This window comes from Cydia amplana, chromosome 13 (assembly GCF_948474715.1).
Source record: "Cydia amplana chromosome 13, ilCydAmpl1.1, whole genome shotgun sequence".
Classification (NCBI taxonomy): domain Eukaryota; kingdom Metazoa; phylum Arthropoda; class Insecta; order Lepidoptera; family Tortricidae; genus Cydia; species Cydia amplana.
Window position 1 is genome coordinate 7645620 of NC_086081.1, and position 13988 is coordinate 7659607.

General features: G+C 36.9%; 1 long non-coding RNA gene across 1 annotated transcript in view; it reads left to right on the top strand.

The window, feature by feature from the left end:
- LOC134653453 (uncharacterized) overlaps nucleotides 1-13988 on the top strand; it is a 180580-nt gene that overhangs the window by 31246 nt on the left and 135346 nt on the right. The window lies entirely within an intron of this gene.

The following is a 13988-nucleotide window of genomic DNA, read 5'->3' on the forward strand; positions in this document are numbered from 1 at the left end:
TTCTATGAGTAAATATATTCTCGTTTACCAAACACTAAAGAGAATCGTCATATTTTTAGGATAAACCAGTTAAAATTAATATTTAATAGGATGAGGGACGTTTTTTGTGGTCCGTTTGGTTACAAATGGTTTTTGATGTAGTAAATAAAGGACATACTTGAAGCAAATGTTTTTATGTTCAAAGCTTAGAACTGTTAATAAACAAACTAAAAACAATCATCATTGACCGATTAAGAACAAACATTTTTCATAAAAGGGAACTTTAGGTGGTTTGGTTACGAGGTGACCCCAAATCGTACCTTATTTTTAGGTTTTTTAAATAGTTATTGGTAATTACTGCCATGTGACGAATAACAATCATTAGAATTAACAAAACATGTGATTATTGTCAAAAAAATTAAATGTTTTAGCTTTTAAACATTAAATAAACAATAAAAATACTTTTGAAAACAAGGGGACATTTCCAAATGGACACCCATGTAACTTAATGGATAAAGTAAAGACGAGATCACAATAATCAAAAATTTACACAAATACTCAGTGAATAAAAAAAGGACTACAATATATGTACTAAAATCAGTAGATACAGTTTTAAACATAAAAAAACTCAATATTACTTTATAAAATATTACTTATTAATTGCACATGAATTAAATAAGTACAGACAAAGTCACGGTAAAAACTACATATACTCAATGTGCGTGCGACTTTACCGTGTCCGTTTGGTTACATTTTTCTAGTCCAGCTATATGTTACGCTTCAAATTGTTACCAAACGGACGTAACGATTTGTCTGGGCCAGAATTAAATATATTCAAAATAATACAAAACTAACCACAATATTCAACTTATTTACTTGACAAATAACTGTATGAGACATAGTTTTATTTAATATAAACAGTATTTCAGTTACTTAAGGTTTAAGCTGCATAAACTCTTGAACAAAACGGACAAAACATTGAGTAAAATTACATGTCAACACCAGCAGGTCACGATGGTCGCGATTTTGACCGTTTAAAATCAAATTTAACGTTTAAATAAGCTTTATCTATGGTCACAGGTTTGCCAGGATAAAATAAAACCTAAAATGTTGGTAAAAAATATTTCGCTACTTGGCGAAAACTGCGTACTTAACCAACCCTGACTAAGTCCGATTCGCTATTTCGGGGGGACAAAGGTTTTATCGAATTTAAACCCTTTTATTGATGTTTTTAAAGCTGTTTTTCATCAATTACGCATTTTTCAACATTTATACTATGCCAGGAATGCATTACTTGGTGTTGCCTTCATAGAAAAAATATGTGTAAAAGTCCATCAAAAGTTGAAGTCGGTGAAAGGGACAGTACTACGGGGTGATTTTATCATATCTAAAAACCTGATTTTAAGTAAGAAAAAAGTGATTTATTGAGCATTAAACTTAATAAATGATGTGTCCATATAATATATTTCAATAAAAAACATCATTTGTCCAGTTAAAATTCGTCTTAAGAGTAAATCGCAAAAAATGTAAGGGGACATGCGAAAAACTCAAGGGTACAACTTTAAATAGAAATGCCCGTTACTGTGTCGTATCAGGAAGTCAAGGAAATTGCTGATCAAATTAATTGACATTGCTCACCGACATGAGCCCAGCTCTTAAATAAATGATGATATTGTTGATAAATTAATTTCCTGTTTATCAATATAATTACATTTCCATTCCAATAGCAGCGAGGCTAGAATGTTCACGCCATCCTTTCGTGATTTCCTCGGGACCGTTTGGCGGTGTTCATTAATTGACATGTTCTGATGTGTCGCAAAGTCGTGATCGGGCCAGGGCTCGGAGCGACACGAACGAGTGACTGTTTTAGCCCGGGAGCTTTGCCTGCAATATTCCCAGATGGTCAAGACCAAATCTTGTCAGTAAAAAAAGGCGCGAAATTCAAATTTTCTATGGGACGATATCCCTTCGCGCCTACATTTTTCAAATTTGCCGCCTGTTTCTACTGACAAGATTTGGTTGACCCAGTAGGTATACCTATATGTACTGAATACAAAAACACATTTTTGAAAAAAAAATGCGTATGTGTATGCCGCAAATATGTATGCCAGTGAGGGAAAAGCGGCAATTTCCGTAGTTTAGGTTTGTGTAAGGGGTAAGGGTGTTTTGATTGCCATAATATTGATGAATAAAGGAAAGAGATGCAACACAAATATTTGCAACAGACTGGCATAAACGGTGGTAAAAGTTGAACGCTGTTAATTATGAGCATATCCAGTTTTACAAATTTCCTGTATTTGTAAAACTAATTGAGGACATTTTTTGCTTGGGAAATAAATAGCCACGATATTGCATGGCGAAAATGAACTTTATAGTTACTTACCTTTATATATATAGTAATAAAATGATGAATACAGTTTTAGAACATCTCCTGGCCTATCAAAATATATAATAATATTCGTCACAAACCGTCACCAAAGCGCTAACTGCAACCCCACGACATATAGAACACCATCACATGATACGTCCAGCATTTATAGATCCGTACCAGGTTACCTGGGTCATACAATCCACAGTTCAAGATAATCTGGTAAGTATAGACTCGTGCAGTATTAAAAAAGTATTAATTATACCTTTAGAGCTTACAAAGGAGACAGGTTATTTTCAGTTTTCGGACGTATTTTCATGACTGCAACTTATTACTTATTTGCTTTTGTTATTAGTTTATTTGAAGGGGTTGAACACATATAATCTACGAATATAATTTTACGTGTGTTAATTTATTGAAATAGTACCTATTACTATTTATTATTATAATTTTGTTATGTTAAATATATTGTCCCACAAATAAAGCTGTTAGAGTATGTGCGGAAAGAAGAGTCGTGGAATGTATGGGGCCCAATACATGCCAAGACTTCTCTTTCCGCACAGACTTTACCTACTTCATTCTTCTGACGGAAAACATACAACCGTGAAAGCGCTATGAATAATTTTTATTTATTTTTTATTCTTTTAAAGTAATCGTCACACTTTCTTAACTACATACCTATAATAGAGACATAAATACTGCTGGTTGCAGAACATTAGGTAGGTACAGTTGTCAAATTGTAGGCATATCATGTGTGACGTGATGTTCGTAGTCAGTATTGAATACTCAGAGATGCGATTTATTTGAAATACTTCTATTTAAAATGCAAATACAAAATGCAAAATACCTATTTTGTATTTTGCATTTAAATGCCTTTTAGTAAAAAACATTTTGTATTTTATTTGAAATACTTTTCGAGATGTATTTTGCATTTATAATATTCATTTCAAAATGCAAAATACTTTGTGATTAAGTTTAGCCAACATTACCAGTCAAACAAAATGATATGAACGAATGACGCTTGTATTGCCGAATTTGACCGATAGAGGCGCCTGCTAGCGCCTGGCGCCAGCGCCAGGTATTGTTAAAAAGTGTAATAAATAAAAATTTATGTTTATTTTTTCACTTTTTAACAATACCAGTCTAGAGCCCGTACCATGAGTCACTGACAGTGTCAAAAGTGTCAAAACTGACATTTACGCTATCGAGAACGTAATTTACTTTCTATACATCTCGTTTGCACTAATATGCGAGTACGAGCGAGATGTATAAAAAGTAAATTACGTTCTCGACGGCGTTTATGTCAGTGACAAACTGATGGTAGCCGTACAGTTGTTATTAATAAAAGAAAAGTGTAATAATAATAAAATAAGAACTAGATGCACAATCAACCGAAATAAATGGCCACACAAGTCACAAAATGGAGCCATGGCTCTCTTTTCGTTAGTTTAGTTTTTTACATTACTTTAAGTGAGTATTATTCCCTTTATTTATTTCTCTTCTTAGGTTGGTTGTTTACAATATGGATATAAAATTAAAATATAAAAATACTTACAAAAACAATATAAAAAATGTTATAAACACATTATAAAAAACCTAACCTAGGGTGCCGCCAGCAGCGGGGCAAGGCCCAAGCTGCCGGTGGTCAGGGCCGCAGAGAGAGGAACCGACAGACTATTATTAATAACATAACAGAATTTATTGATACGCGTACTGATAAATATGACCAAAATGTCAAGCATAAGGTGCCATGTTATTAGACGTTTTTGTTCGCTCGGCATTGTGTCTTTATTTCTCATGACAAATTCCTAAAATAAATAATAAATAATATCTGAAATTTGGTCAAAAGGTATTTTATTTTGAAAAAGTATTTTGAAAATACCTATTTTGAATTTAGCATTTGAAATACAAAACGCAAAACTATTTGGTATTTTGCATTTGAAATAGTAAATCTGAAAAGTATTTTGCATTTTGTATTTAAATGCTTTTTTAAAACCATTTTGTACATCTCTGTGAATACTTATGAATGAAACGCAATAACGTAACCACAAATTTTCGTCACTAAGGTAAAGTGAGCTGCGTAAGTAATTAAAACCATGCAGTCGTCTAGTTACATGTGAGTTACATATTTCCAAAACGTACTTACCTACTTGCGCCCAAGGGACGGACCAATACCTAAATAAATATATAGAAGGTACCCAACCATGACACAAGGGATCCCCCAACTTGAAGAAAAAATTACTTAAAGGGTGGTCCAGAGATAGAGGCCGCTTTTTGCAGACGTTTATATGACTACGAGAATAAACAATTGGATTAAAATGTTAAACCACTGAATTTTGTAATTTTTGGAAGTACCTACTCATAAGAAGCGGACCATAGGGCCGATATGTACAAACGTATAAAGGTCCTGTTAAACAATAAATAAAAAAATAAAAAATGTAAAATGCGTTTTATTGTAAAATTATCCTAATTGCCATTCCTGTAAATTAAATCATGAAAATGAAACGTACCGAGCACGAATACCGAGCTAAGTCGTAGAATTTTACAGACGCTGTTCTGAAAATCGTGTACTGACTTTGCATCACTTTAGCAAGCAAAATGTAGGTACCTGACCAGACCATCCGAAATGTGATCAAACGGTACGTAGATAAACGTCAAGTAGGATTCAAGCCACTTCCAGGTTTAAAACCGACTATAAACACGCCCAGGTTGCAAAAGAAAGTGTTAAAGAGGGCGAGACAAAATCGTAGCAAATTTAACCGCGTCGCCTTACGAGAACTTGGCTTGACCCTGTCTACATATCGGCGAGTAAAGAAAGCAGCGGGGATTCGAAGCAGGAAGAAAAGACGCAGCCCCACATACAATCGAGGGCAGATCGATCGGTGTATTAAGGGTGCAGCTAAGCTTTACAAGGACAGCATTCCCAGCGGTCGAAATTTCTTCTTCGTTTTAGATGATGAAATTTATGTACCGCTGGATCCGACGCAAGTAGCGGGCTACAAATACTAGGTACATATCGGACGATGAACTAGATACACTAATAGAAGACACTTTTCTCTCGACTGGGAATAAGCCAGCTAACAGCATCCCAAAGATGAAGCGAATCTGGCAGCGGATTTCTAAGAACATCGCAATTAAATCTAGAAAATCACTTTTCAGTTGATTCAGCTCCGAGATACTGAAATGTGCTAAACAAGGTCATGTTGGGTTGTAATTTTTTAGCATATTTACTATAAATAAAAGTAAAACTGAATATGTAATTCAATTTTTGTCACTTTATTTTAGTTACGTAGAAATTTACATATTTACAAACGGCCTCTATGTCTGGACCACCTTTTACCTACGCTACGACCTACGCAATTATGTAGGTATTTATTTTAAAATTACCTAATTATAAATTAAAAAACTAGTGCTTACGTCAATTCTTGGGATTAGTTGTCAAGCGGACCCCAGGCTCCTATGAGCCGTGGCAAAATGCCGGGATAACGCGAGGAAGAAGAAGAAGTAGGTATTTATCTTAAAATTATAAAAAATATATATTCGAGATTCTCACCATGAGCCCTTTCATTTGATATATAAAGCCTGATCAGAAATATATATAGGGTGACAGTTCAGTTTAGTATGAAAATAATAGTTCCAGTGAAATTCCGCAACATGGGGCGTGATCAATATAGGTATTAATTCCTGGTTACCTAAGCTTAGACGATATAGTGCACAAAACCTTTTTCAAAAAAGTTCTCTTTTCCCCGCCAACATAGGCTCCTACCTACTCGTATATTTAAAATTCATGCCAGTCTTTTAATTACAGATTTAGATAAATGTAGGAAGTGCAGAAAACAAATTTCAACTTAATTGGTCCAGTAGTTTCGGAGCAAATAGTGCTGTACAGACGGCCATAATATAGGTAGGTACATAACCCACGAGTGATCCTATAAGGTTTCCGTTTAAATAAAAGTTACACTATCCTAAAAATGTAGAAAATAATAGGAATAATGTATAAACAGTTGTATAAAATACTAAATTATGTTTTACGTAATTTTCTGCTCTGTTCTATTATTTTGCAGACAGCTGAACGTAGGTACTTAACTGCTTATCTATTTTTGTACCTAACTCGTAAACCTTAATTGCTTAGGATAAGGTTTTTTTTCTCGGTTTATATTCCAATAACCTTCAAATTGTATCAAAATGACGTCTCTGTGTGATGAGCCTGCTCGAATTACAGTGATCCATGGATTAGGGCTGGATTACGCGACAGGCAAATATTTGTGACGAGTGATGGTCATTGTCTTGGACTTGCCTATCTTGACTTCGAAATGTCATATCTACCTTTAACATTAGGTCTTTGAAGACACCGCAGGTTGTAAATTAATACACAATACTTAATGAAAAAGTGTCTTACTTCATTGACAGTTATGTTACGGTGTTTCTTTTTAGGGTTCCGTACCTCAAAAGGAAAATAACTGAGCCCTTACAGGATCGCTTTGTTGTCCGTCCGTCCTTTACAGCGCTGTGTAGGAGTCATCCGTTAAAGTTACTATCTAATATTAAAAAAAAAACAAGCAACAACGGTTGCACTTCGGGAGTGCCGATAGAAGTGAAAACTCACCTCACTATGTTACCGACGACCGGTAACACGATACATACGTTTAGCGGAGGTATTCTATTTATTTACTAGTAGTTCGCCCCGAACTGAGAACTCGCGGTTAACAAAAAAATATATAGCGATTGACTTTGTTGCACCTACTTAGGTACTCGTATAGTGCGACATAAAATAATAGAAAATAAATGAGGGCGCCACTTTCTACGTAACTGTCACATTTTTGACGTAAAATGCTTACACATGGCAACAATTTAGTATGGACATTTTTGAGTTCCATTTTATTTAATTTCTACTATTTTATGTCGCTCTATAGGCGGCAATGGATCAAAGATCGCGTGGATTTATTGCAAGGTCTGTGGAGCCCTTAACTGATTGATTTAAGCAAAGAGTAGTATGTATAATATAGTTGGCCAAGCAGATCTTGTCAGTAGAAAAAATGTAGGCGCGAAGGGTCTCATAGAAAATTTGAGTTTCGTGCCTTTTTCTACTGACAAGATTTGCTTTTTTGCATCAATTTTGAAGCGCCATTTACAAGTTTAGCGTTAAGTAATATAAACGGCGCTATTTTTTCGAATAAAGGGCTTCGTATACGGCTATCCCTCCCCTGGATTTAAGTCACCACCATAGAGATTAAAATAAACTGTATCTGTGTTAATCCGAAATATTTCCTGACATATGTCAAATACATATATTATGTTTATTCTATTTTATTTTTATCTTGCTAATTATTTCAAAATGGTAATTTTAAAAACGATATTATAAAAGTGTAAGTCGAGCACTTTCATTTGATACTAAACTCGACCATGTTTCTTGCAAAAAAATGACCAGAATAGCAAGACCTCTCACAAACAGCTTTTTGGCCTTCTAAGCTCTTCTAGCTCAATAACCTCTTGATCGGGCCTGCTCATAATTTAATGACTAAAATATAATGCCCTCGACTACACGTTTACCCAATTTCATTTAAATTAGAACAAATTTACTTAAGTTATTGAGTATCAAACTATCTTCTGACAGTTCAGCTTAAAAACATCGAAATGCCGAGACGTGCCGCTAGCCAGCCGCGTGTTCAAAGTCGAATGTAAGAACTTCGCTTCGCTTCGCTCGCTCGTTCGATTATATATTATTATAATTCTCAAATAAGATCACACTTTTTCATTGACATGTTTATTTACATACTGCCATGACAACGTCAAATTATTTGAACATAGGTAAAGAGTCTTGAAAAGGAGCCCGCAACATAAATGTCAAATAACATTGAGTTTTTATTTATTGATTTAAATGCCATCTAAATTATGAGTGGCCATCTAAACCTTACGCCCCTTACGCTGATCGCCTTACGCTGTCTCGAGTTTATCATTTTTTTCCCACCTCAAAAAGTGCCCAGCGCCGCTAAAGAAGTTTTCACTTAAAAAAAAGTAATAAGTAGTACTCGTAAAACTACTATAAATATCAAAATGTATGATATGTATATAACATTGTATAATTTGAATGATAAGGTATGATTCAATCTACTAAAAGTAAACTGAGTTAACAGAGATAATGCCGTTATGTTTGTTTATTTACATTCTTCTTGTAACTCCACGACACCACGAGTACAAAAAATAGTCGCTCAGCAAACGATTTTTTTTTGGGTTACCATCTATCTATACGTACAAGGTTTGCTGTCGAAATGTTTACAATCCCCTAAACTTGACTCCACTTCACTTAAGTCAAGCCATACTGTCATTTTGTATGGTCTTGAAAGTTTTGGCTCCTGCTTAAGGAAATATGTATTGTTACTACATATTATTTACTTACTATCATTTGTGCCAAATCATGTTGTCTCAATCAAAAGGGTACATATTGTCGGTTGTCACAAGGCGCTGTTTCCTTATAGCTTCAATTTGAAATCAACCTTATTGACAACCGACAATGTGGTACCTCTTAGTTGAATACGTCTCATTTATCCTTAACGGGTTCCAGGTGCGGATGAATATTTGTTTTATGCAAACACTTAACTGTTCTTTATAGCAGTGAGGAAGCGGAATAATTATTTAGCGAGTACAGTACATATGGTACAGTACTCCCTTCGGTCGTGTTTTAATTTATCGCCACTTTTTTCGAATTTCCTCTTTTCCGCACTTGTATCGTAAATAACTATTTTAATTCCACTAGCAAGTAAATAATAATAAAGTCATAAAGAATTATTTCACAAGATTGGATCTATTCGTTGTATGTATCAATTTATCTTATATAAAAAACAGACAGACAGACGCACGAGTGATCCTATAAGGGTTCTGTTTTTTCCTTTTGAGGCACGGAAACCTAACAAGTACCAACGTAAGGGTTAGTAAGACGTATAATGAATTCTTCATTTATTTCAGATGAAGGTCTCCACATGGTGGATAGAGCAGTATGAAAATACCCTTTAGTAGCTGCCGTAAGCATTGTGACTTTGTGTACGTATTGAATACATGCGTACGCCCCGTTGCCGTCATTGCAGGATATATAAATCCCCAAACACCACTGACAAAGATTCATTGTGACGTCAAATGTACTCAAAACGAAGGTAATTTTATGACTACTGTGCTCCTTGCATAGAACGCACTTGCGTTGTTTTCCTGTTAAGTGCTAAAGCCCTTAAACACTTGACGATATTATAAATCCGTTCAGTAGTTTTTAAGTTTATCGCAAACATACATATATGTACAGACAGACTCGGCGGGGGACTTTGTTTTATAAGGTGTAGTGAAGAAACCAATAAACGACATGTTAAATGACCTCACTAATTACGATCTCCCAGAACCAAAATAAATGAAATGAAATGGGCAAGCCCGCATTTTCGAGAGTTCAGTAGAGCGACCTTTCTAGGATAGGATCCTTACCAATAATTTCTAGGATGTTCCCAGGTTCCTAGTTCCATGTTAGCAGTTTTCAAGTAGAGAAGAGCATGAGTAGGTACCTACCTACAAGTCTATTGTGCCAATAGTTCTTCATCATGTCCTAATCACTACAATTCTCCTTGTGTCCACTCATAACCGTGTAAATAAAAAAATGGGCCAAGTGGATCATCAAACGATTAACCTTGGGTTAGTCATTCCTCATTCAATTGCAATTTACAGAAGTGTCAGTAAGATAACTGATTTCTGTGAGTACATTGTCACTTGAACGATCGCGCAGGCTAGGTTTCGGCTATTGGTCTCGGCTACTTCCGGAAACCTGGTGAGCGGTAGTTCTAAAACAGAAAAGCGTTGGATGAGGTTAGGGTACGAACGATCGCTGTGAAAAATCTTCGGATGAGGGTCAAAAACGTTCGGGAAAACTGGCGTCTTTTCTATGGACAATACGAAAGTTAACGATTCGGTTACAGTTTGCGGAGCCTTTAAAAATCACATCGGTTTTTATAAATAGAAGGTTGGAACGTGCTAGATTATAGGCCAGAAAATTAGGATTTAAAGTCCATTTAGGCATTTATTTTATGATGTTTACAGAAAAGTCGCATAGTCTTAACTCATACAAAACAGTTTTTGCCCCAGAAGCTTTTGTCCATGGACATAAGTTCCTAATAATTGCCGCGCTATAGGTATTGAGAGTCAGTTTTCTTCAAATTTGAGAGTTTCTTCAAACAAAAACGTCACTTTTAACACTGACAGATCCGATTCATATCGTATCGAGAACAAATTTTTGACGTAAGTAGGTATATTAAAATTACAATCAGGCCATTTGGCTTTAGTGATGTATTTATGTCTGCAGCTCTAATGTAGCGAAAGAGATTACGTTAGAATCAGGGATGTTGCGGATGCAGATTTTTTAACATCCGCGGATGCGGATTTTTAAAGGCTCACATCCGCGGATGCGGATGCGGATGCGGATGTCAAGATTAGGTACTTAGAAAACGTCAAATATTACATTTTTAGTATTTTTTTATTTAAAAAAACCAAACGTTTAGTATTTGACCAAGAATATAGGTGCGTTATCTATACATATAATAAAGCTGAAGAGGGTCGAAAGTCTGTACATGGAAGATATTCGAAAAAAAGTTGGTTGGGGATACTTAGAATCGATAACAGAACACGTTCCAACAGTTTTTAGAATTTTTGTCTGTTTGTCTGTTTATCTGTTTATCTGTTTATCTGTTTGTCTGTTTATTTGACCGCGCATCACGTGAAAACGGCTGAATGGATTTTGATGCAAACTTTACTAATCTGTCAAGAAACTCCCTGGCCCTATTTTAGGCTAGAAAAATTCAACCCCTAAAAGGGGGGGTGGCCACTACACTCAATTAAGTTATGTTTGCACCTGAATCTTATGGCGCTAACTTAAGAAAGTGGTGCACACTTTTTTTTTGTGAATGTACTTTGTAAAAAAAACAACATTTTTCTTAGTCAATGTCAAACGTCTTTGCAAATACATATTAAATCACATTTATAGACGGGTCTATCGCGGGTTTATTGACAATAATTAACATTATGTGAAGTGGGTGGTTTGAAAATATGATGTCTACCCCAAACTTTTTCATACACTTTTCGTCGGGTAGTTGCACAAATCTCTGTTTTGACATTTTGTTGGGACATCAGTTAGCCGCGACCATGACCAGTGAAACCTGTGTCGAAACGTCGGTAAATAAAGGTAATAAAATAAATTTCGAGATAGGCCCGTCTATAAATGTGAGTTAATATGTGTTCGAAACGCGAAAGTTTTTAAATAGGTATTAAGTAATTGTAAATGTCAAACAATTTGGGACTTGCATTTTAAACGCGTTACCATACCTATCCGAAAAAAACGAATTTTTCGCGAAATTCTCGCAACGTATTGAGGTTACAAGGTAGCACGGTCTCAGGAATCTGAGGAAGAATCGGAGACGTTCACGCAGTGCGAAGAACGGTTGACCGCTCAGCGGATTCGCACGACAGACGCGCTCGACGGTAAGTACTGCGGTGCATCAGCGGGTACTGGAGAGCCCAGCACACACATTAACCTACATTAATACTATTGTTCTGTGTTTAAGCACTGACAGCCTGGACGCTTCGGGCCTTCCTCCCTACGCGGAGCTCGGCCTTCGGCCTTCGCACTTAGACAGTTATACTATTGTTCTGTGATTAAGCACTGACATCCAGGACGCTTCGGGCCTTCGGCCCTATGCGGAGCTCGGCCTTCGGCTTTCGCATTAGATATCCACACCAAAATTCAACCATTGCGGCGGTGTCCCTGACATAGCCTCTCTCAATTTTTTCTATCAAAAAAATTCGCGCTCGCTACGCTCGCGTTTTTAACTTTTAAGGTTAAGCCTACTTTGATAAAGGTGGCATTCTGGGCACCCTACCGAGCGACTACTACTACGACGGACACTTCGGGCCTTCGGCTCTAAGCGGAGCTCGGCCTTCGGCTTTCGCATTTAGACACTGATACCATTGTTCTGTGATTAAGCACTGACATCCTGGACGCTTCGGGCCTTCGGCCCTACATGGAGCTCGGCCTTCGGCTTTCGCATTAGATATCCACACCAAAATTTCACGTAAACCACTGCGGCTATGTCCCTGACATAGCCTCTCTAATTTTTTTTCTATCAAAAAAAATTCGCGCTCGCTACGCTCGCGTTTTTAATACGATTTTAAAGGTTAAGCCTAATTTGATAAAGGTGGCATTCTGGGCACTCTATCGAGCGACTACTACTACGACTTAAACACCTTTGGCCCTACGCGGAGCTCGGCCTTCGGCCTTCGCATTTAGACACTGATACTATTGTTCTGTGCTTAAGTACTGACAGCCTGGACGCTTCGGGCCTTCGGCCCTACATGGAGCTCGGCCTTCGGCTTTCGCATTAGATATCCACACCAACGTTTCACGTAAACCATTGCGGCTGTGTCCCTGACAACATTACTCCCATCTCTCAATTTTTTTTCTATCAAAAAATATTCGCGCTCGCTGCGCTCGCGTTTTTAATACGATTTTAAGGGTTAAGCCCTACTTTAATATAGATGGCATTCTGGGCACCCTACCAAGCGACTACGACTTAGGCCAATTTATAATTACATTTTTTTACACTGTTAAAAGTAATCCCCGGTACATACATATATGTAGATATTTAGTTGTGCATACATAAACATAACTGTAAATAAAGTGTAAATACTCGGCCTCAAGTTTTTGATATTTATAATATTCTCCTTTCCTGTAATCTTACTTCTAACTAATATAATATATTAGACCTAAATTCGAAAGTTTGTTAGGAAGTATGGATTTCTATGTGTATAAATCTTAATTTTTCATGCTCAGAATGATTTGACTGGAGGACAGAATTGGATGATATTTGCTATGGACATGTTTTGGATAGGTACACTCAAGAACGTAAAAATACAAAAGTAGTACTGTATTGTCCGTTATACACCTTTTTTTTTTTTTTTTAAGAGGGGAAATGCTTTAAGCATACCACCCGGCGCGGGGACGGGCCGGGATGGTTATGTGGGACTCCCTGTTGTGAGCTAATGAGACCCCAGGTTTACCCACTAAAACCCCTCTGTTGCCGCCTCGCTGCTATAAGGCGAGGTCCCAGGAACGCCGAAGTACTCTTCCGCAACCTCGCCAGCGGCCGTCCGGACTCGGACCCGACTCTTGGGGAAATCACCCCTTCACCTCATTGGGCGCGTTGGCTACACATCGCGCCCGCCCACGCAGGGGTCCGTTATACACCTACTATAACTCTGTGTCGTTTAAATCACGTCTAATATTGGAATAAGGGCGAAAAAAACTATTGGTTTTGGAGTGTAGTTTTGTTTAGTGGTAAGTACCTACCTAATTGTAAAATATTTTATCTGGACTTCAGTCCGCTAATCGTATCCATCTATTCTGTCAACTTTACTTCAAGATCCGCCTCCAGGGGAGAGAAAGAGAAATTAGGGATGAATTAGCTTACTGACACAGACCGAATTCCACGCGGGCGGAGCCGCGGGCACAGCTAGTATTTAATAAACAGTAACTTCGCCGACTTTTCTGGATCTAGACGATTTCGTTATAGGTAATGACGAAATTACCTAGCACTTACGCCGCCGCTAAGACGTTCCTGTA